The sequence below is a fragment of the Gambusia affinis genome, linkage group LG05 (genome assembly GCF_019740435.1).
Source record: "Gambusia affinis linkage group LG05, SWU_Gaff_1.0, whole genome shotgun sequence".
NCBI lineage: Eukaryota > Metazoa > Chordata > Actinopteri > Cyprinodontiformes > Poeciliidae > Gambusia > Gambusia affinis.
In genome coordinates, this window is record NC_057872.1 from 7,639,876 (window position 1) to 7,663,254 (window position 23,379).

At 41.8% G+C, this 23,379-nt stretch overlaps 2 long non-coding RNA genes across 3 annotated transcripts in view; both read right to left on the minus strand.

Annotated features, from left to right (window-relative positions):
• LOC122831559 overlaps nt 1-89 on the minus strand; it is a 62,894-nt gene extending 62,805 nt beyond the window's left edge. For both annotated transcript variants that reach the window (XR_006370718.1, XR_006370719.1), the window contains exon 1: nt 21-89. This is a non-coding gene — a long non-coding RNA (uncharacterized LOC122831559). The remainder of the gene's footprint in view (nt 1-20) is intronic.
• Nucleotides 90-7,182: 7,093 nt separating this feature from the next.
• LOC122831558 overlaps nt 7,183-23,379 on the minus strand; it is a 35,111-nt gene continuing 18,914 nt past the window's right edge. The window contains exons 3-4 of the long non-coding RNA XR_006370717.1: nt 17,240-17,511; nt 7,183-7,364 (exon numbers count right to left, since the gene is read on the minus strand). This is a non-coding gene — a long non-coding RNA (uncharacterized LOC122831558). The remainder of the gene's footprint in view (nt 7,365-17,239; nt 17,512-23,379) is intronic.

A 23,379-nucleotide genomic window follows, 5' to 3' on the forward strand; every position in this document is an offset into this window, starting at 1 on the left:
TTTGTGGAGGAGGAACTGACCTGATAGCTGTGATTTCAGAAACTGGCGAGATGAGAAAGCGACAAATGTTGACTTGCTTTCTTGGGGGCCTTCAAAACCAAATGGGGAAAAAAAAGAAGAAACGTGTAAAGTTTGGTTAAAGTTTTGTAACCCTAATTTAAAAATTAAAATCAGTTGATAATGACCATTGGGCATAAGGTCAATGGTCACTGACCTAGCAAGGATTATGTCCTTGCCATAACTCTCAAAGGACAAAAAACCCCAACATATAGACATTGAATAGATTGTTATATTCATATACAATAATCCCCTTTTTAATCACATTACTCTTTGATATTGAAAACATGCTGTCTTTACTGAACATCAAAGAAATTTTGTACTTTCTTTTCCTCGCAGGACTCCTTTAAACCAAAGCTTTCTTAATCAGATGATTCAGCCTTGAAGGCTCATGTTCCATCATTACAAGGCTAAAGGAAACATGCTGAAACCTGACAGAGAGAGCAAGTTTCAGCACCAATGTGGGGCAAAAGCAAACTGCTATGAAAGTGCGCGCACTATAGTATGTGATAAATATTTGAATATTAAGCGTCTGGTGAACATTTTAGTGTTACCATGTTGTTCTCATTGGAAAACAAAACGGTTTCTGACAATAAAATGCAAAGACGCAAACAGCTGAGGTCTAATGTACTGGACTCTTAGATATTCTTTGTCCTACATGCTCTACATTACATGCCTTAGAAAAACCAATCGTGGTGGCTGGATTGATTGATTGTCTCAGGTCTTCTACAGATTAAAAGGTGGAGCTCTTAACCACCCAACGTGACCCAAATGTGAAATGCACCTGTTCATAAAACATCCCAAAACGCTTTCCCTCCCATCCCAAACCCCAAGCAGATGGGGAAAATACAAGGTCACATTCCTACCATGTCTTTTATCTCCAAATTCTGAGTAAAACCTGCCCGAATCCCACCAGATCACAAATCTGCACAGTTCTCTGGACTCAGATATTTTAAAATGTATGTATTATTTGAATATGGCCTCTTGCAAATATACAGAGAACTTTAGACAATAGAGTGTCAAAATAATTAAATAATTGGTTAACATTTAATGAGGTATACACTCAGGTCCTCCATTCTAACACCTACAAACAAATACAATGAGGCAAATATAAATCTGCAAGTTTGTTATTGTAATGTTATCTTCACTGGAACAGGTGTGATAAGACATGTTCAAGACACCATCCCCATGATGAAACATGGTGGTGGCAGCATTGTGTTGTGGGATTGCTGTTCTTCAGAGGGGACAGGGAAACTAGGGTGAAGGTTTACCCCCAATATCCCAAACTTGCAGCCAAAGTTACAAAACATTTAGGTTCTAAAACGTCCTATTCAAAGCCCACAACTACCGGTAAATTCTATTACAAATCTGAGGCATACTTCAAAACTGCGAACCACAGAAGCTCTCCATTCAGACTGGCTGATCTAAAGTTATTTTGCAAAATTGAATAGGCAACGTTTCCATTTTGTAAGATGGAAGTACATCCAGCAAAGAGTTGGAGTAAAAGACGGTTCTTCAAAGTACCGACCCGGGAGGTCTGGATACATTTCAAATGAAAATCTCTCTCTATTTTTTTTCTAACTTATTTAAATTTATGCATCACAATTGTTCCCTACTTGTTCATTTAAAACTGGAATAAAATACATTAACATCTTTTGTTCTAACGTGACAAATTGACACAGACAGCCACAAGGAGGCGCACCAGCAACAGATCCATTTCTATCATGAATTTCTAAATACAGCACAGTGATACAAAATGAAAAAACAAAACAAAAAACTCTCCAGTGCAATAATAATTCAGCTCTTTTACGCAGCTATTTTTGAATCTTCCGACTGTTTACAACGAGCTAATCACTTCCTGGAAAACGGAATGAAGCCGTCCAGAGGGGGGATTAGTCACGTTGCAAACAACTCCGATCAGGACTCCATTGCTTCCTTGATTGATTCTTTTCCCCGAAGTCGAGACTCGGACCCGGGATGGTCCAGGACGGTAGTGGCTGACTGACTGTGTGAGAGTCCCAGAGGGAGCTCGAACGAGGGTCTGCGGGCCGGGCTGCCAAACGTTCATATCTCTCTCCTCTCTCATAAACATAGCAGCGCGCTGATGTCTTTAAAAGGCCCTGAATGACATCTGGGAGTGCAGGAACACTGTGATTAATCGCCAAGTTAATTCTCATGGAAATCACCCCGGGCCGGCGCAGAATGAGAAGAGGAGGAGCCGGAGAGGCGTGTGAAACAAACTCTGGCCAAACGCACAGAGATGATTGCTCACGGGGGGATTTTTATGGTATCAGCGCTGAGTGCAGTGGTCCTCCCTGTCGTGCCAGTGCTCAACTCTATATTTCAAATCTATAGCTTAAAGATTGGTCAGCCGAGGTTGTTAGGATATAATGGCTCTGCATACGGCTTGTTAAAATTACGTAAGAAAGTCGTAAAAAGTACAAAGATTATCCCGAGTTTTTAAACGCGGCCTCAAAATCCGAAATATGGAGAAAACCTCCCGGAGGACGCCGATCGTGGCGAAGTGAGAAACGCGGGTTAATGGCAGAAGTGTCAGGCTCGGGGATGAGGTTTCAGTGGTAAACGCGGGATTATACTTGATTTAATGGGATGTTTGGTAGTGAATTGTTGAGTCTGATTTCCCACAGGAAAAAAAAAAAGAAAAAAAAAGAGAGCCTTTTATCTGTTGCAAATGCCGGCATGTAACGGCTTAGGTAAATCATCCAGGGTGGGGCTTCGGGGGGAATCATTCAGCTAAACAGTTCTCGGTGATAAACGACAGCTTTGGGAAGATACAGACACGTGTGCATTCTTGAGGATAAAAAAAAAGAAGGGTGTCCGCTGAGTTTGAGAAACGGTGGCATTCACAACTCGGCCTCTTCTCGCAACAAAGGCTCGGGAAGTTGAAGTTGAGGCTGACGCCACACAAAAACGGATGAAAGTTAGATAGAGGCCGCGGATGTTTGTCAGGAGCAGGAGGTTATGCCGTCTGGCAGAAATGCCTTCCCTAAGTCATCCCTCTACGACAGCATTAAAAAAAGCGAAGTAAAAATAGAGATGTGGGAGCAGGTACTGGCAAAATTTGCCCGAGTGAGGAATTGATTTTTGCCTGACCCAAGAGAGTACTTCATTTCTTCGGTCACGGAGGGTTCTGGGAGACGTCTTGTGCTAACAGCAGAGCAAAGGAAACCATGCAAAACAATTCTTTTAACATTCTTTGGAAACATCACTGTTTCCTCTCTCTCTCTCTTGTTTTACATTTGGAGCTGCAGAGGTGCAACATGCGGGCCGGGCGCTCTGATTGGTTGATTTACAGTGGAAGGGAGCGCTTGAGTCTTAAAGGAGCAGCACCAGCTTCCCCAAAAGGTGCATAAATTAACATTCTTCCTTTCAACGACTCACCGTGCCCACCTTAAATCTAGAAGCCAGATGTTTCTGGGAAATCAATCAAACTGACTTTGAATATAGCTCGTCACATTGTAACATGTGACTTTTTATTTTTGCTATTTTGTTGTAAAGAACATAGCCCTCAATTCTCAAAAATGAACTCCCATTCCTCTGATGACATCACAAAAGACGTAAAGCAGTTACATTAACTTGCTTCTTTTTAATCAATTCCTTCTTCAAAGGTGTTTACTTGTCTTCTGCATGAATGCAGTAAAATGTTTGAGCTGTATACGCTGGACAGATTTTAGGAACATTTGGCAACACTGAAACACATGGGATGGCCAGATTTGATCATCTAAAGTCTTCAGGGATCATTTTGAGCCAGATTAAAACTGTTGCCTGGTTGATGTGTTGCTTCAAAGTGATAGTCAAGTCCCAGTAGAACAGCTGCTTCGCCCACGGCTTCAGCTGAAAATGATTCCAAGACGACGAACTTTTAATGGTTCCAGCGGTTTTCCCCCAACGTGCGTGCACCCAGATTATTCTAGGGGTCAGTGACCTTTAGTGTCCAAAGGCCAGCCTTTTGCCTCTGCGCCTACTAAATGAAATTTGTCTGGAAACCTAGACGATTTTAACCAACTTTATTCTGTTTTGTTTAATAAAATAAAGTTTATATTTAATGTAAAATTAATGAAAACTATCAAACTTTAATAAAAGAAAAATATATGTATGTTTTTAATCACGATATCCATGGAAGAGTAACAAAATTCTTTTCATTACACAAAAAAGGATTAAAAAATATATTTCTTATGATACTCACGTCGATTTGTGGCAATATAAAAACAAATCTACGCACGTTTTGCTTGAAAAAAATGTTTTTTCTAAAAACACTAATTTCTGTATAATTTCAAAAATATTAAGAGAAATATGTATCTGGATCCATGGTCTCTAAACCATCACAACCACAACTCTAGTCTTTGGGAAATTATGTAGCTATTTAACATTATACAAGCAGAAGTCAATTTATTCATTTTTTTCCCACCAGGGGGTCTTTTTGTGGGCTCTAGTGTCCCTTATATGACAGTAGGCTGATAGGAAGGGGGAAGAGAGAGGGGGGAAGACATGCAGCCAATGTCGCCGGGTCCAGGAATCGAACCCGCGACGGCCGCGTTGAGGCCTGAAGGCCTCCAAATGTGGGTCACACTATCCCCTATGCCACCACAGCACGCCCCAGAAGTTAATTTTAATAATGGAGAAAAAGTTCAAATGAAACTCTAGAGATAAAGATTTGAAGGCAATAGTTGTCATCCACACGGTTTCCTTCAGTTTTACCATCCTTAGTAGTTTGGGACTCAAATTCTGTTTCCAACACATCATTTGCAAATAAAAGACAAACGAAATGCTTCAGAACCAAAATCTGTCAAAAATTGCCTCTTAAATTGGTACTAGTTTGTACACAATTTCACCTTTCATTGGAGTTTTATAACCAACTTATTTGAATACAAAATGTCAAAGATGTTTCATTCTAACTTTGCTTCAATTTGTACCGGACATGGGGATGTTACTTCCCTAATTTCTATAATCTGCTCAAAGTTTGCTATTGAAAAGTCTGTTTTTATGACTCCAGTTAATGGTATTTATTATCAGAGGAACCTTCTGAGTAATTTTCTTCAATGGTAATCTGTAAGCAGTAATCATCAAGTCCAAGCAACAATCAGAACCACAATCAGATGGAAACTGAGCATTTTTGTAATAAATATTTTATGCAAATTTGATTTAAATTAGTGATTCTCAATAGCATAAATCACATATGAATGAAAAATGGCAACACTTGCAGAAAAAAATAAGGGTCCAAATTGGTGTAAATGTAAATGAAATGCTTCTTGTGACTCCTTTGGCCAGGCACTCAGAAAACATATGGCACTCTTATTCTTCTGTGCACTTTTAAAACTTTTACACTTTTTGGATATCTTACACCATCACCAAGCTGTGTTTTATTGTCAGTCTACGTTTGTTAGTGGTAGAAAAAAAAGAAAAGAAATACACCACTGCATCTTTAATTGTCAATCCCAGCTCTTTTTTTTATACATTCATTTCAACAGGCCATTGGTTTTGATTTCACACGATTATGGCAGATGATGGTACAATCTTACCCGTATAATTGAATACCTCTGCTCTTACTCCATCAAAACACAGCGATACGGATGGAGCGTACGCGCCGGCTGTCACCGTTTCTGTCCACCTCAGCAAGAAGCGGCTGGTTTTATAGGGCTGGTAAGGAGCGGAAAATGTGAATAAGCGATTTTGGAAAGCCCGACTCCCCTCTGCAGTGCTAATTTAGTGTGAGAGCTAAGTGGCTCATTTTTATGTGAACACCATTGTGTTCCCTAACTGTGCAGCAAACAATCGCTGTTCCAAGGAAAAGAAGGACACAATGTGAACAATAGAACAATGAGGGCCTTTTTTCCCTCTCTCTTGCTGCCTGGAGGAATATATCAAAAAGAGATTCTCACAAAAACAAAACAAAAAAAACAGGGCTGTGTAATTGTTTTCTGAGGTTGAGATTTGGATATATTAAGTGCTTTTTAAGAAGGGCGATGTCGTGCACCAAAAAGGAAGTACGGTACGTCTATATGAGTGCTGCTCATGGATGCGTCAGGTGCGAACGTACACGGCAGGTATCAGGCCGCCTGTTGTCAGGCTAGCTGGTGTGGATGTTGACAAGGATCAGCGACGGGTGTTAAAACACTTTTAGGGGGAAGTCGGGGGCGGGGGTTGATCTTCCATTGCCACTGAGCAGCCCCAACCTGACAGTATCTATCACTGGGAAGCACGCACAAGTCAATGCGATGCTGCACACACAGACAGCGCGCAATCTCCCCTCGCTGTCTGTCGCACTCCATCTCTGCTTCCTCAACCCCGTCCCCCCCTACATTTTCTGCCGGTCTCTCCTCCGTCCCCCTCTAAAAAAAAAAAAGACACCGAGACCGCTACAGCTTCGTGGCCTGGTCTAGGGCGTGTCATCAATCAAAAAACGATCGTATCAGTCTTGCACACAAAGCTGGATTCGTTGCACCGCGTGATGGTACGGAAGATTTGGCTTTCTCTAGCTCAGCTTGGCAACATCCGATATCATCCGGTGTATCAAACTTCGTTTCACTCTAACGCCTCTTCGCAGCAGAAACCTTGTCGAGGCCTGCTTCCCTTGGTGTGGCTTGTGAGGGCCTACATCTGTTTGTGATATACAATGTAATGGCGGCGCCTCACCCACACTCTGAAGTAACAGATTCACGGTACGAAGTGGAGCCGACACTCTGCACTTTCCCCAGAAGGTTGCGCTCTTAACGACTACAAACCCCTCCACCAGGCGCGACCGGCGGTGACCCCCTCTTCTTTCCTCCTTTTCAGCTCCTCACACTGCTTACATGGACAGCCCATAATAGCAGACATGAATCTGTGTCTCCCCTTGCTCCAAACAGATGCCGGCTGTCCATAAATCACAGGCCTCCATTTTGTTGGGTAGAACAAAAAGCGTTGTTTCTGTGGGCCTGGTAATAATCCCCGTGCCCCATGTTGTGTTTTGTCTCTGGACGGGCTCTTGTCTCCACTCTCCTCTGTCACACTCCTGCTTCTCCACATGCATTACAATAGGGGCAACCAGGTGATGAATATTTGTGTCTCGCCTGCCGTTAAGATTTCATTAATCACCACAAGACTTGAGAGCAAAGCTGTGTACCTGGCCGTGCTGGCAGGCTGAGGGGCCCTCCCCCCCCCCGTGCTACCTCCTGGGGACGACGAGCAGCCATGTTGCGTTGTGTTGTGGCAGGGCTTATTTGTTGTATTGGTTTCTCCTCTCTCTTCCTGTCTTGGTGTTTGCGCGGTTCCAAGCAGCGCTTGTTCCTCCCAAAAGGACGGATTTGCTGAAAGAAGCAAAAAGTTAAGCCATTACTGTCCGAGAGCGAAAAATAACTCCGACATGTCAGCAGCCGCCTTTTATGGTAAAGTTGTTGATCAATATCAACTGACTCGACGATTATTCGGCCAGGTGCGGAAATCTGTAGCGCCCCCGATGCCTGCAGACACAACTGCGCGGCACATACAGCAGCAGTGCTGCAAAGCCAGGGAGATTAGATGGAACACAATTACGCATAAAAGTTTTGCATGGGTTCAAAGATTAGCAAACAGCGACTGTAGTTTAAGACAACATAGTTGTCAGCGTAAAAGTTTACTTTTTGGAAACGTGAGATAAAACATCCTCACAAAGAGTTGTGCTTTGCCATGATGTCTCAGAAGGAAAACTTTTACATTGCCTGGCAAATCTAGTTGTACCCTTTGAAGTTTCCCACATTTGATCACATTACAACCATAAACTTTAAATAAATTTGCAGGGATGCTATATGGAAAGAAGGCCGACATAAGGCAGTGCATAACTTCATGGTTTTCAAATGAAATCAAAACCTGAAAGTGTTTTTGTACCAATAGTTGTCCAGTTGAGCTCGTCCAGAGCTACTGTGGGCCTCTTGGCTGTTTCTATGATGAATACTCCGCTGTCAGTTTAGGTGCCACTTCTTAGTAGGTTTATGACAGTGCCATACGTTATAAAATAGAAAGCGCTTGAAATTCATCACTATATATTTGAGTTCCAGAGCCAAAGATATGAGTAGAGCAGCTTAGAGATACTTGAGTGCATTTTCATTTTACCATCTTCAACTGTAAAGTCACATAATATAAATTAACCTTCTGCACTTAATATCCCACTTTTAATGTCTATAACACAGGCAAGTCAACTGAATTTTCAGCGGTTCATCCTTTAACCTGACCACAATTTCTGAGTCCGTACAGAGGAGATACAACTGTTTCCTTGTTTGTCTTTCTTTGCTGCGCTCCTCACCTCCTTCTTCTTCTTTTTGTTTTTTCTTTTTTTTACGGCGCGGGTGAGGCGGTAACAGATGGAGAGACACAGCGCGGGGATGATGAGGACGTAAAATGTGCAACGTTTACTCATTCGCTTCTTTATTGTCTTCCACTGCAGGAGCCGGAGTACCGGAGCGAGCGAAAAACAAACCGGTGGGTACAAGGACACGGGCCTCCCGAGCCTCATTCACCAACCAATCGGCCTTGATAGGATCCACCAGCTGCCAAGGATTCACTCACTCCCCCCTTTTTATCTTTCCTCTCTCTGTCTACCTACCTTTACCTCCCCACCTGTTCCCTCACTGTCACTCAATTTTTACACTTCTCTTCCTATTTGCACCCCCTTCCTCCCTCTCCTCTTCCTGTCTGTAATGCCTAGCAGTGATGGATAGACACGTGCCGGCGTACAGAGGAACCTATTTGGACTGGCGTGTCAGCCCATCTTTATCAAATGTTGCAGAGGTATATTCTCTTGCTATGCTTCATTACTCTGGAATGGCGGGCCCTGAAATGTTTGACTGCTCTGTCTTCTCTCTTCAGAAACCCGCTCCACTGCTCTCTTCCCTCCACCTCCCCCGTCTTCTTGCCCATTTAGCCGCTGTGAGCTGCAGGATCGGAGCTTTAGGGAGAGAGCGAGAAGCGCGGGCCCTTCTCCGCCGGACGGCCGGGGGAACGCTGCGATGCTTCCGGAGGAGTTTGGAGGGGGCTAGATATCGATTCATGCTGCGCGACTGGGACAGCCAACGAAGCCCCTCCCCTGCCTGCCCCATCTCATGACAACCACCTGCCTCGCCGCGCAGCCATTGGCCGAGCCCCGGCAGCGCCTCTGCCAATCAAAGCCCCACTGATGGCCCCTGCTTGAGCATGACCTCAGGATGACATCACTGGAAAGGCATTAAAGTAATAAAGGGCTTGATAGTACAATACAGTAAAGGGCAGGGCAACATAAAGCCTCATCAATCAGAGCATACACAGAATTCAAATAGAGGCGTCTCACTCTTAGTTGAACGAGAGGTCATCTCTCACGGAGCGACGTCTCCCCTGGAAAAACTTCTCCCTCCCGAGTCTATCAGTTCTGTCGTAACGTTTTGAGTATATCTGCACGGCACACCTTGTCGGTAAAATGGGGACAGGCTGTGTATGTGTGTGTGTGTTGGGGGCGGGGGTGGGGGGGGTGGATAGAGGTATATCACCACATAGGAAGGTGGGGATCAATACTAAATCCTCCTGAGCTGTAGGTATTTCTCCTGAGATGTGGGGACTCTTGAGTCTAATCAATGAAAACGACGCCGAGCATCTTGGACTTGATGGAAGTTTGAACTGATGGGAATCCATTGTGAGATGAATTACAGCGGCCATTGTAAAAAGGAGAGGCGAACTATCGTCCAAAATCAAAACAACTCAAAGTCAAGGTGGCGTTTCAGAGCAGAAATGTGTCCTCACTGGTCAACATTAGATCCATCGTGTTAAGGTCAACGTGGTTTTAGGAGATATACTTTGATTATACGACACAAATGTAGTAAAACTACCCAATGTCTTCCTCAGCTTTTCTTCAGAAAAGAAAGGTCTGTTCGCAAACAATAAATGTTTGACTTTGAGAAAAGAAACTATATCCAGTGATTCAGTCAGAACAGCTACATTTCAGGGCTACAAGTGGCGTAGGGTTAGAGCAGTAGACGCCGTAGACTTGCTGAGAACATGTTTATGTAATTATTGTCTCGACACTTGTCTTGGAGTTGGCCCTCAATGACTTCAGACTAGACTTGTACTCTGAAAAATTGACTTGTGACCATTTGTGGTATTCTGCAGCCAGAACTTTTGCATAATCTCACAGGGCTCAGCCTCTGAAACAGAGTTTAAATCAATTCAAAATCAGAGGAAATTTGCATAATTTACTATTTTTTATTAAGTGATAGCCTGTATTAGATATCTGTCAAGGATTCACTCATTCTTCTGTGCACCTTTTTTGGAAGCATAACTAAGTTCATTGTTTACAATCTCAGGAGATTATGATTGTTAAATGTTGTATCTTGCAAATGCTAAAACATTCAAACTTCACTCAAGTGCCTCAAAAAAAACTCTGATGACAGAATTGGACTTTATTAACTCTGAGAAGCTAAAAAAGGAATTTCAGATTCATATAATTCATGCACTTACATGGATTTTATTTTTGTATTGTAATGTAACTACTGTAAAACGCTGTGTTGTGACAGGGTTAACATTTTTGCAAACTTAAATATCAGTTACTTATGTTAGTTATTTTAGTTATTTATATATTTAGTTAAGAAATGTCTAACATTCTCCTGTCAAAGAGCTTCTCTTGGTTTAGGATAAAGGCAAAAACACACTACCGACTTTAACATAACTATCTAAGATTATAATCTCAATTGACTTCCGATCCAGCTGTGGAAACGACGGAGGTAGAAAAAAATGCCCTCGAAAGTTTAACTTTATTCCAAAAGAAGTTCTAGAAATGCAAAAGAAAAAAAAGAAGTTTTAAATAAAAAAGTCTGATTAAAAAAAAATTCTGCAAGACTTCAAGCTTTTAAAAAGTTCATAGAAAAAAAAAGAAGCTTTTATTACTGCATATTGAAAATCAAGGTCACTGATGCCACGGGATCTTGAGTGACAATAGAGAGTAGACAATAAAAGAGTAATAAACAACGGGGGTAAACACACAGAAGCGAGATTCAAGATGATTGGCTTTGATAAACACTGCGCATGGTGAACGACTTTTCAAAGACTCCAACTTGGAGCATTTTTTCCCCTCTTTTTTGAGGAATGCAACTTTCACTGGTTTGACTGGCCCCATTGTAAATCTGTCTGCCGGGTAACCGTTCTACCCAGATGGGACAAAAGATAAAGTTGTTTTTAAGATCCTGGCAAGATGTACAGTTCATGGAGTTTATTTTAAATGATCAGTAAACCAATGCAGCGTTTCCATCTATGGACAATCAGTAGTAAGACAACTGTGCTGCTTTGATGGTCATTTATAATAAAAAAATATATACAAAATTAAAAATGTACAATATCAGCCTCGTTTATGCCTCTATCCTTGATCACTTTTATTCAACTCTAAAGAAGTCCCTAAAAGTAAATGTGATTGGTTGGTATATTTGTAGCGTGAAAATGGCAGATCTTACTTACAATTAACTTAATGACTTCCAATTTTTCACAGTTTGTCCAGCAAATTTCTGCTGCTGTATGTAGCATGAGTTTGACTGGGCTCAAACCATTGTTTGACTAATGATTAAGTCATCAAAGTTGACTCAAACAACGATTTGATGAGTGGGAGTCATGATGGAGCCAAACTGGAGGTTCAGTCAGTTCAGCTGCTCAGATTTGTTGTCGTCATACCGAAGCCACCGCCCTCCCCAAACCGTCGTTCAGACTTGGCTGGCCTTTTCCCAAACAACCGTTTGGCTCCATAATCCATGACAGGAGATGGAGGCAGTATGGGATCAAAGGCAAAGCATGAAACCCTAAAGAAGCCATAACTCTGGTGTTTAATTGTGTTTTGAGTAAATGCCAAAGCACCCGCTTGACCCACCCAGACGTCTGGGGATCATCTGCCCTCCGTTTAATACGGGGTTATTGTCATTCTATCAAACAAAATCACATCTGAACCAAAATATTTGGATTTCCGCCATGCCGAGCACTAAATTAGGGAACAAATGTAAACGGGGGAGCTGCTTTATGACACGCACCGTAAACATACCGTAAAGTAGATTGCCATCGGTACATTTCTTTAAAAAGCAGCAGAGAAACGTCTGCTGGATGTCGAAGGCAGAAGTCGGCTCGCTGTAAAATTGCTTTCTAACTAGAGTGAAACAGAGTGGCTCTTTTGTCTGCGATAATTAGGGCCGTATTCTGTTTTGCATAATCGCCTAGAAAGATTAAAAAGGGATTCAGATGAAGCATTACCAAAACAGTGATAACGCCACAGGAGGACGTTATCAATATATCTGTTTCAAAACCTGGATTTTTACTCATTTTTTTTTTTTTTCTTGGTCTTATTTTGACAACCCATATAGCTCGTTTAACCTTCAGTGTCTGTTTCTCAAATGAAATTGCACCGTGAAGGAAAAAAGAAAAAGAAATACTCATATTACCGTGAAAAACGATGGCTTTTCTCTGGAACAATAAGCAGTCCTTGAACTCCACGTCATTAAAGTGAACGCCATCATTTCCTTTCATTAAGATGACTGTGTGCAGACACATATTGCAGTTGGAAGGCGAAGCTGCGGCAGGAGACTCATTTAAAAACCGCCCTAATCTGGAAAATGATCCTAATGTTTCTCAAATGTTATATCCTCCCCAACCTTTTGGCGCGCGAGACGCTTTAAGAGGGCTGTACGATTTCCAGGCGTTTAAGCGGATCGCTCCTTTTGAAAATAAATAAATAAAAGATGCACCCTGAGTGCTGCTTTTTCTGTTTTCACATATATTGCCAATTTTTCTGACAATAAATACTGGGGGGCGGGGGGACTGGATAAAATTCATATCCTTTACTTCTTCGCTGGTAGATTATGGGGATTTCATGCAAAAGAGGGTCTCTCGTGAAATTGCGAGCCTCTGCTGCTGCAGCTTCTTTGTTGGGTGTCAAAGTATAGAAATAGCCATGCCCTCTCCTGTTTTGCTCATTTGACTCAACGGGTGTGAAACAGTCCCTCATATCCCTGTCTTGTCTATAAGAAATGAAATGACTTTAAGACTGCACAGCGTTGCCACAGGCAGGTCGGCTGAAAGGCTATTTCAGGAGAAATGGACATGGACATAAATATCCTCGCGGGGTGCTTTGTAATAATAAAAAAAAAAAAAAATAGAAAAGGAAACAATGTTATGAAATGCAGTGAAACATAAAGAGGGGAAGAGGCAGGGGTATGTAATGGGGGTGGTGGTGTTTGTGGGGGTGGAGGGCAAATATCCATCAAATTAACACATCAGTGGCTTTGATTGTAATCTCTGGGCCCTGGCTCTCTCGCTCTGCCACACCAGACAAGCAGCCAAACGTGATTTATCAATGCAAAGCTAATGGCATCAATATGAATCTAACTAAAAATCAATATTTCATTACCAAATTGTTAGCGAGAATGAAGAAAAATGGCCGCGGCCGGAGCGCTCTCCGGGGTAGGAGCATCTGGAGTTCAATGTGACAAGATGAGCGATGCGTGACTCGGGGCTCGAGGAAGGACACGGCGAGGACAGGACTCAGTCTGGGCACACTTTGAACTCTATCTCTCTCCGTCTTCCTCTGTCTCCTCCTCGTTTTCAGCTAACGCTGACAAAGCCCCCCCCATACACTTTATTATGTTTTTCGCCGTTCACTTCCGCCACCCCCCACTCCCCCGTTTCATATCTTTATCACACCGTTTCCTCTATCAATCTCCGCCTCGCGTGTCAGCGACGGTGTCGGCGGAGGACCACACAGTGTTTCGCCTTCCTCCTCAATTAATGACCAACTCGAACATGGAGCCTCTCAATCTCTCCCACCCTCTCTCCGCTCGCTTGCTCGTGCGCGCGCGTGCCGACGCACACATACGCGCGCGGAGCCCATTTCAATTATTTTTTGTCTCCTTTGAAGACAAGTCAGCATTTTTTTTTATCTATTCCCCTTCCCCTTCAGTCTATCCCTACCTCACTCCCTCCCAGTGGATATATCTCCCAAGGCTCATCACACGTTCTCCTAACCAGCCCTGCATGGCTTCCCCTATAATGAGCGTGAGAGAGAAAGAGAACCAAAGAACTAAAAAGTGAGAGGTAGGTTGGGTTGATGGTTAAAAAGCCTAGATCCCGCCTCTCTCTCAGATGTGACCTTCACTTTATTTATATTCCAGTCTTAAGTAACGAGTATTTATTAGGAAGAGCCTGTGATTGTGGAGCTCTGTCAGGTAAGTAATGATGCACCTTTGTGCTTGTGCAGCAGCCCTGGGCGCAATTAAAAACAAACACCCCTCTCTCTTTCGCTTCCCGTTGTATCATCAGCCAATCAGCAGTGGCGGTCTTGGCATCAATGGTAAGCCGGGCAAACACTTCCTTCAGTTCGCCCAACAAAGTCCATTGTCATAAAACAACAGAAACTTACTAAAAAAACAAAACAAAAAAAAAACCCTGAATCCGTTCAATACTGTTCTTGTGGTTCATCAGAAAAAAGTTAATATATGAGACAAAGGAAAAATAACTTTGTTAATTTGGGATTTAACTTTGACCACATTTTTTGAGAAGCTGAATTTATTTGCCAACAACTCCGAAGTAGTTTTACTACCGCTTTTCTACTTTTAAAGATCTTACGGGTCGACAAAAAAACCTTTAAAAGCAACACATCATGTGCACAGATGAAGAAAATTGAAGAGCTGATGTGAAACAAAGTTTGTAGCTATGTTTCCACAAAAAAAAAAGAGTGACAAAACTCAATTCTCCGCTAAAGTCGGAAAAAACAACAATTCCACAAATCGCGGTGTTTCAGTTAAATAAGACAAATAAATAAATCATACGTGAATAAGTTTGTTTACGTGTAAAGTCATTAAAGAAGCATTCCACTTCATCATCCTCCTTCCACTTCCTGTCATTGTCTTCTTCGTGGTTTGCATCAGTGGCAATGCAATGTTCATCGTGTGACTCGTGTGATGTGAAAAAAGTGTTTCCATTGCAGTTTCAGAGAAATAACTAAATTCTGAAAAGGTTTAAAAAATGCGTCATCTTAGCGGTGAAACTTTTTCTGAAAAGAATATATATATATATATATATATATATATATATATATATATATATATATATATATATATATATATATATATATATATATTTTTAAATGGCTGTGTTTTCATTGAACAAATTTATTTACCAAATGTCAAATTGCGCAAATATATGGTCAGTGGAAACATATCTAGTAACACCCTTCAGTCTGAAAAATGTTTAGATATCTCAAAAGCCTTGGGACAACCATAATGAGAGCCATTAATCACAAATCAAGAAAACTTTGAAATATGCTTTTAGGAGAATACTCTGTAAAGTGCCAAAGCAAAAAAATTGACACTTTTGGAAAGAGTGTTTTCTGTTGCATTTGGTGTAAAACTAACAGTATTTCAGAATAAAAATCATTGTGGTGGTAATGTGATGGTCTGAGGCGGATTTGCTTCTTTAGTTCTCGGAAAATGTTAAATAATTTAAGTAACCAAGAATTTAGCTTCCTAGCTGAAAGTCCTGTGGGAGAATGTCTCAAGGCTTTGTAATGGTCTAGTCAAAGTCCAAACTTGAAGGCATTTCAGATGTGACATAAAGCAAGAGGCGGAAGCCTGAAAACATCAAAACGAGCATAGTTCTGCAAAGAAGGCTGGGTCAAAATTCCTCCCCTCCAATGTAAAACACTCATTGCCTGTTATTGTAAACTCTTGAAGGCAGTTACTGCAACCATGGGTGTAGCAACCAGTTATTAAGTTCAAGGGGACAATGGCTTCCATCTTCTAGGAAAAAACAACCTGGAGCTCTACCCACTAAAAACCAAGGAGATGACTGTGAACATCTGGAGAACACACCCAGAATAATTGACTCACAGCCTGCGAGTCATTTCCAGTTCTTAAAAACCACCTCAGGACCGGAGATGTTCCTCACACATAGACACTAATTGGAAGAATGCCCAGCAGAAACTCAAGAGGCATTACCAGAAGAGTCTGTCTGGTGTTCGTCCATCGCTATGTGGTTCGACTCAACCACCAAACAGGAGAGGAACAGACCGCAACGCACAACTAGGTCTGCACAGAGGATCCATCCAGAACTTTTACAGGCCTGGGGTCGGCAGCTAGCACATCTGCAGAGCCCACACATGCTGGACACAAACTGTTCAGACTTCTACCATCAGAGCTGCATTTACAAAACAAAACAACAAAAAAAACATTTACCACAGGCCGTCTCTGATGAATATAATGAACACCTTACAGCCAGAGTAATAGTAATACTGTACTATTAAAATCTGCTGTTTTTAAAAAAAAAAATCAAAACAAGAAGAGCTTTTTTTCCTTTGTGAACATTCCATTAGTCACATTATGTCTGTACAGTGTGTGAAACCAATGGCAAAATCCTCGGTGAATAAAAACTTGGCCAGAAAAACTGATTCTGATTTTAAATTTATACATTTCAAATTGTGCTTTAAAGGGTCAGTTTTACGTATTTTTCAGGCACATAGTCCCATTTTATAACATAACCAAGTGACTCTCCTTCAGCTGTTCTAAAAATACTGTATATACCAATTATAACTTAGTAATATAATGACTTGAAATTGATTCTCTGTGTCTTTAAAATCTCCTGCTCTTTCTGAAAGTCTGCCTTCAGCAAGTCATCAGAACAGAAATCCTCTACTAACCCTTTAACAACACTTTTACCAGCGTTGCACTGAGAAGTAGCTCATATAATGATGCAGAGTTCCACCAAGTTTTTGCTAATTGCTACTGGCTAGTCTGAAGGAGCCGAGTGGGTGAGTCACAGGGCAGAGCTGCTCTGTGAGGCGTGGAGACTGCAGCTTCAAGCAGGAGCTTCGTCTTGAAGGTGGAGCTACTTTCATCCAGACATTTTGCATAGCTCAGCAGTTGCCACTGAAAGGATTTCTCAAAGACGCTTGAAAGAATAAAGGCAAAACTCCAAGTATGTTTTCTATGAGGGAATACCATTATAACATGAAAAAATATTACATTTTACATAACACTGTCCCTTTAAGTAATCTCATTTCAATTTACATAGCAGTTCAGCTTTGAGATGTTAAAAAAATTTCAATTTTGAATTGGAGATGATCAGATATTGTGTAAAAAGTTGTAAGAAAAACCTTTAAGCTTCAGAGCCAGAAGGTACCGAGGAGGTCTGCCATATTTTTTTTTTTTACAGAACCTACAGTTGCAGAACCGTGGGGGCATCCATTCCTCTTCAAATGTGTTGCCCTGGGCGTTGAGCCAATATAGCCCAAATCAAAAACTGCCACTACCCAACGGTCCACTCAATGGCTCCTTTCCTCCCTCCCTCTGTGTTTAGACTGTCCTGGCCCGCTTTCTTCTTCTCGCAGTCTCCCCCCATCGCTTCCATCTCATTTATGTCTCCCCTGGGAAGAGGTGGTAATGTCCGAGAGGCCCATTTCTCTCCGGCTAGGAGTGGACAGGTCCGCTCCTTCTGAATAAAAAAAAAAATAGAGCGAGAGAGAGAGGAAGGGGAGGTGATTGTAAAACATGTGTCATTACAGTGTCAAAACACCAAGCAAGCACAATGACTCCATCCTCCATCTTTCGCCTGCGATGTTTCGGAGGGAATTCGTCCCCTAATTTATGGCTCATGAGATAAGGATCCCTGAACTGTGCCGGTGCGCTAAAGGCCCTGGCAATGACGGATATCGTACATGGGAGAGGCGGCTAATATGAATGCTAATACCGCCCCTGACATACAGTAAATCGACCGCGAGTGTGGAACATATGCAGCTTAGGATAAAGTGTTTCCATGTTTCCATTGGTGGGAGATTAACCTACGATAAGTTTTTATTGACATTTTAGCACCAGGGAGCAAGAGTGCGTAAAGAAGGGCATGTGGGTTGGAGGAAGATAGCTTTTACACAAATACTGTGTAAATATTAATAACAATGTTATGATCCACCTCCGGTTCTGAAACACAGGAAAAGATTGCAGAGAAGGCCATCTATATGGGCTGCCGTTCCCTTTAAAGAAAACCAGCATCACCAAGAAAACAATTTTTCAACTGTTTAGAAATAACAGTTGAAATATAGAGAATTCAACTCTATATTTGAATTAGAGTTGTAAAAACAAAAACAAAAAAAAACCCTTTAAGCAAGAGGTTCAAGGATTTTAACCTGCAGTGCTCCGATAGAGAATTGCATTGGCACACTTTGCCACATTACAAGCACAAATTTCAATGTGTTTTACTGAGATTTTATGAGACAGGCCAACACAAAGAGCGGTCTAACTGGGAAGCGGAGAGGAAATATTTGGTTTTCAATATCTTTTACAAATTCAAATCTGTAAAGTCTGCGATGGACTGGCGGCCTGTCCAGGGCAATCCCACCTCTCGCCCAATGACCGCTGGAGAAAGGCACCAGCCCCTTTTGCCACCGTACTGGGGACAAGCACGTTAGAAAATGGACCATTCTAACACATAATTATGCTTTGATCCAAACTATTCTATTGCATCTCTTAGTGCTGAAACAAAGTCTCTAAAAGGTTTGCTCTTCAATTATGCACTGGATTGTATTGCTATACCACATACAATTAGAATAATATACATTGCAGTTTGTGTGTGACTGATGTGCCTGGATATTTATAGCCTGTCTGGTGTGTTCTCTTTAGGAACCTGTTGTTGATGTTTTTCTCCAAGATTCTCTGAGAACTTTGCCTGGGAAAAAACCATTGTGCATATAATGTAATGTTTTAGAACACAGCTGCAAAATTACAAAGCCATGCCAGTTCACCTAAACTAATTTAACGGAAGGAGTCAAGAGACAATTGGTAACTCTGAGGGAGCTGCCAAGATTTGTAGCTCACGTACGCAAGTTTTCTGACAGGACAACGAAGTTATTCACTCAACAAATCTGGCAAAAAAATGCCGCTGTTGAAAAAAGTTTGAAGCTTGCCACAAACCATGTGGAGGACACAGCAAAGGTGTGGAAGAAGACAAAAATATAACTTCTTAGCTTACATGCAACACTAAATGTCCCTGAGAGCAAACTGTTCCAACAAGGAAACTTGATAGTAGCAGAAACATTTGGTGGAGAGACTTTTTCCAACAAGGAGAGAAGCTGGTCACAGTCAATGGGAAGATGACTTGAGCTGGATTCAAACCATTTCTGGAAGAAAACCTTTTGGAGGCAGCAAAAGGTTTGAGACTGTGGTCCAGGTTCACCTTACAGTGTAAATCTGCAGCCGGAAATTCATCAGAATGGTTTAGATCGAACCGTTCCATTGAAGTTGGAACCTTCAAATGCATCTGTTCTGATTTTCATGTTTTGGGTTTTGGGCCCTTCTGTGATTGAGTATGACACCCGTTTCAAAAGACTTGGAACCACGAATTAGATTCACCGTCCAGTAAGGAGACACTAAACCAACAGCAAGAAATCAGCAACCGAAATCTAAACCACCCAACACAATTTAGGATCGGACATGAACTCAGAAAAATGAGCAAAGATTTCAGTCTGTAAAAGTGCAAAGTGGGTGGAGATATCCTAAAAGACTTGCAGAAATAACTGAAGTGAAAGATAGGTCTACACATTATTGACTGAAAGTTGAAATTCTGGTGCAAATACCTCAGCAGTCTCAGCGGTAAAAACTCAACGTTGTATATTGTAACATGATTAGAAGGTTTTGATCTGAGAGTTAAGAAAGTGAAAACAAGAGGGTTTTTTGCCTTACTTTGGCTAACATAGAAGGAAATCTGGGCTCTGATTAAAAACATGAGGACTATTGGAAAAATAAACTCCTGACTTTCACATTTACTTTATACGTCCTGCAAAATGAATGAATAACAGTGTGGAGGTTTAAAGTTGTATCAAATTACATCATGAAGAACAAAGTAAAGGAAACATCTTACCAAAAAAACCACTGATTGTTGAATCGTTCTTGACATGCTTATCTCTAGGTAAACCTCTCTCAAAAGGAGAAATGGAAACATGTCATGTAATTTAGAGAGTTAAAGCATTCAATGATATCAGCTGCACTTTCTCCAGCACATTGACATCCTGTCATACGGTGGGTTTTAAAGTGGCAGGCGCCGTTGTCACGCTGCATCTGAAAGGACCCATAAGACATGATTGCATCACTTTGGCTGTCATGGTGTTCTAGCATGTCATGCTAATATCCCGCCCTGGTATGAGCCTTATACAACCACTAACCTAAAGGCCAACATGTGAAGGTTAGCAACACCGGTTGACCATCAAAGACGGAAAGAGTTTTGAAAAAGAATTAGACTTAATTGTTCTGAGAGTGGTTGAAAACCAGATAAACGCTAAAAAAAAAAGAGAGGAAAAACACACCACGCTAGATCATACAGTTTATTCTCTTGGTACGTCTAAGCACTTTATGAACACACCAGTATTAGCACTGCAACACAGCTAGTTCGAAACAGGATGCTAGAAAAGCAGAAATGTACGGTAAAACTCTTGTGTTCTATTATATATTTTACACACTTATTTTTGCCTGTTGGAAATGATTAAACAGGTACATATTGCAAAGACTGCATTTTGGGTGTAGCATTAGCATGAGAATTGGCTATTAGAAAGCCTGTAGTCATGGCTTGTGATGTCTTGGTCAATATGAGGAAAGCAGAATTCTGGGAAATTTAAAAGGTAGAAACTTTCAAGAGGAGTTAACAGGGATTTTTTTGTAGTTAAATTAGATTCAAGGGGATAACTCTGAAGAATTTTGATTTAATATGAATTACAACATTTAATTTCCAATTTCAATAAAGTAGTTTTTAATTTGGACTGAACTGAAATTTAAGCCCGTAGGTTGACCCTTAATCGTTTCACATATAGCTTTGACATCACATATTTTCAGCTTAATCCCAACTAAAACTTGATTCCATCAAAATGCTCTTGAGCATGTCTATGCTATTCTAATAGACGTAACAATATTTCTGTCATATTCTCCTACTGTATTGCCTGGACCAATAACTACCCGACATCCAGACTACAGCTTGTAAGACTGAAGGGTCGTGTTTGTAACCAAATGGTCAGCAGCACAGGAGCACCACAGGGAACTGTGCTCTCCCCATTTCCTTTCACATCTCAGACTTCCAGCACAAGTCAGTCTGCAGTCATCTCCAGAAATACAAAGATGACTCTGTGGTCAAGGGGCTGAGCACAGAGAACTGGTGAACCGCTTTGTAGCATGTTGAAGCAACAATTGTACCTTGAAAGCGAACAAGACAAAGGCGATGGGTGTAAATTTCAAGAGAAACAGAGAAAGAATATTAACATCATGGGAGAAGAAGTGTGAAGGAGCACATCCTCTCAATGTGCTCCCTCACATCAAGAGAGGCCAGTTGAGGTGGCACGGGCATCTGGTCAGGATGCCTCCTGGACGCCTCCCTGGTGAGGTGTTCTGGGCACGTCCCACCGGGAGGAGGACCCGAGGAAGACTCAGGACACGCTGGAGGGACTATGTCTCTCGGCTGGCCTGAGAGACATAGTCCAGCTCCACCTCCGGAGGAGCTGGAAGAAGTGGCTGGGGAGAGGGAAGTCTGGGCCTCCCTACTGAAGCTGCTACCACCGTGACCCGACCCCGGATAAGTGGAAGAAGATGGATGGATGGATGGATGGATGGATAGATGGGAGAAGAAGTGGATGTAGTGGAGGATACATATCTTGGTGTTCTCCTGAACAACAGAATGGACTTGAGATGCAACAGTCAAGCCATGAACACCCTTACTTCTTAGGGAATCCTAGATTTTCCAGTGTTCGCAGGAAGATGCTGCAGATCTTCTGTATGTCTGTTGTGGAGAGTGTACTCCTCTGCAGTCATGAAGATAGAAAGCAGTTTGACAACAGCTTCAGTTATAATCATCCCACAAAAACAAAGATTTCGATTCAACTTTTTATAGGGATATTAACTTCGATGGCATTGTTTCTTCCAACCACTTGCCACAGTATTTGTGATGAAAATCCCATTAGAGGAAATTAGATGGAATTGAAAACACATTAATCTTTATCTAGAGATATTTCCGCTGATATTATCAGCACTCCGGACCCAAAATTCCCTGACATCAGCATCCATGTTACCCCCATTAGAATTTCCTCCATTTACCTGAAGTGTCTAACCAATCAGCAGCTCTGTGGTCTGTGGTGGAGGGGAGTTGAAAAAAAGAAAAAAGAAAAGGCCTCTGGGGTTTATCTGTGGAACATTCGAGGGATCTTCATGGAGGCAGGCACAGTTTGATGGGCGAGACACACTTTAGTGCATGGTGAAGGCAGTATGACTAATGTGTGGAATGGGACATTTACATAGGAGAGGCAGGCTGTGCTCGCAGCCTCCCAGAGGTACGTACGGCTGGCCTGGCGCTGGATCTGCTGCCTGTCCTCAGGGCTTCCTCTGCCACTTCATTTCCATGCTCCATTTTAGATCAAGGCTTCTCTAATATTTCCACATTATCCAAGGAGGCAATCTAAGATTGGAATTTGATCCACTTTGAAGCGTCGTGTCGTCACACACACACACACACACACACACACACACACACACACAAACCCCTCTTCTTAGCTTTTTAAGTTCCTTTGCGCCTGTTCGCTTTTACCTGAACATCCCTGCGTTCCTCTAGATTTACATGTCAATACTGAAAGAAGCACATATTGTTCTGTTAATTTTTTTTAATCTCTTACACATTAGAATTGATTTTGCACTTTAGTAACTCACATGTGTGCCAACATTAGTGTTTTTCACAGGTTTTTTTTGTTTTTTTTTTGTGGCTTTGTTTTGTTTTGTTTTTTATCCAGTGATAAATTTAACTAAAAAATAAAAAAAATAGTGATTTAATAAGCACCAGGTGGAAATCACATTGCTTCAGAAATTGAAAATCCAGACAGAACAACAGTGGGTATTTATACACGTCTTGTGACGACTATAACTCATTCCGCGGGAAGTAATTATTTCTGACAAACCTTCTCAGCTTGAGCATTATTAGAGCGCATTACTTAGCACTCCCCTTTGTAATTGTACACGGCAAAAGCAGCAGGTCGGAGGGTAAATTAGTGGAAGGGAGAGGCGGCGGTGAGAGGAAAGTAAATCTCATACAGGAGGATGGAAAATAAGACGGGGTTGGGGGTGGAGGGACAACAAGAGGAAGGGGCACTGGGGGAGCAGTGGATGAGAATATTATAGACAACAACATGCATAAAACTGGATGGCGCGCAGGCCGTCTCCCTTTGGACCTGTATTATATTGCTGTTGTTTTAATTAGGTGCTTGTGTGTGTGAAGGGCCGGCGTGCGTCTATGTGTTGTATATGACCACGCGTGCGTTTCTGTCAGGTTTCTGTAAGCAGAGAT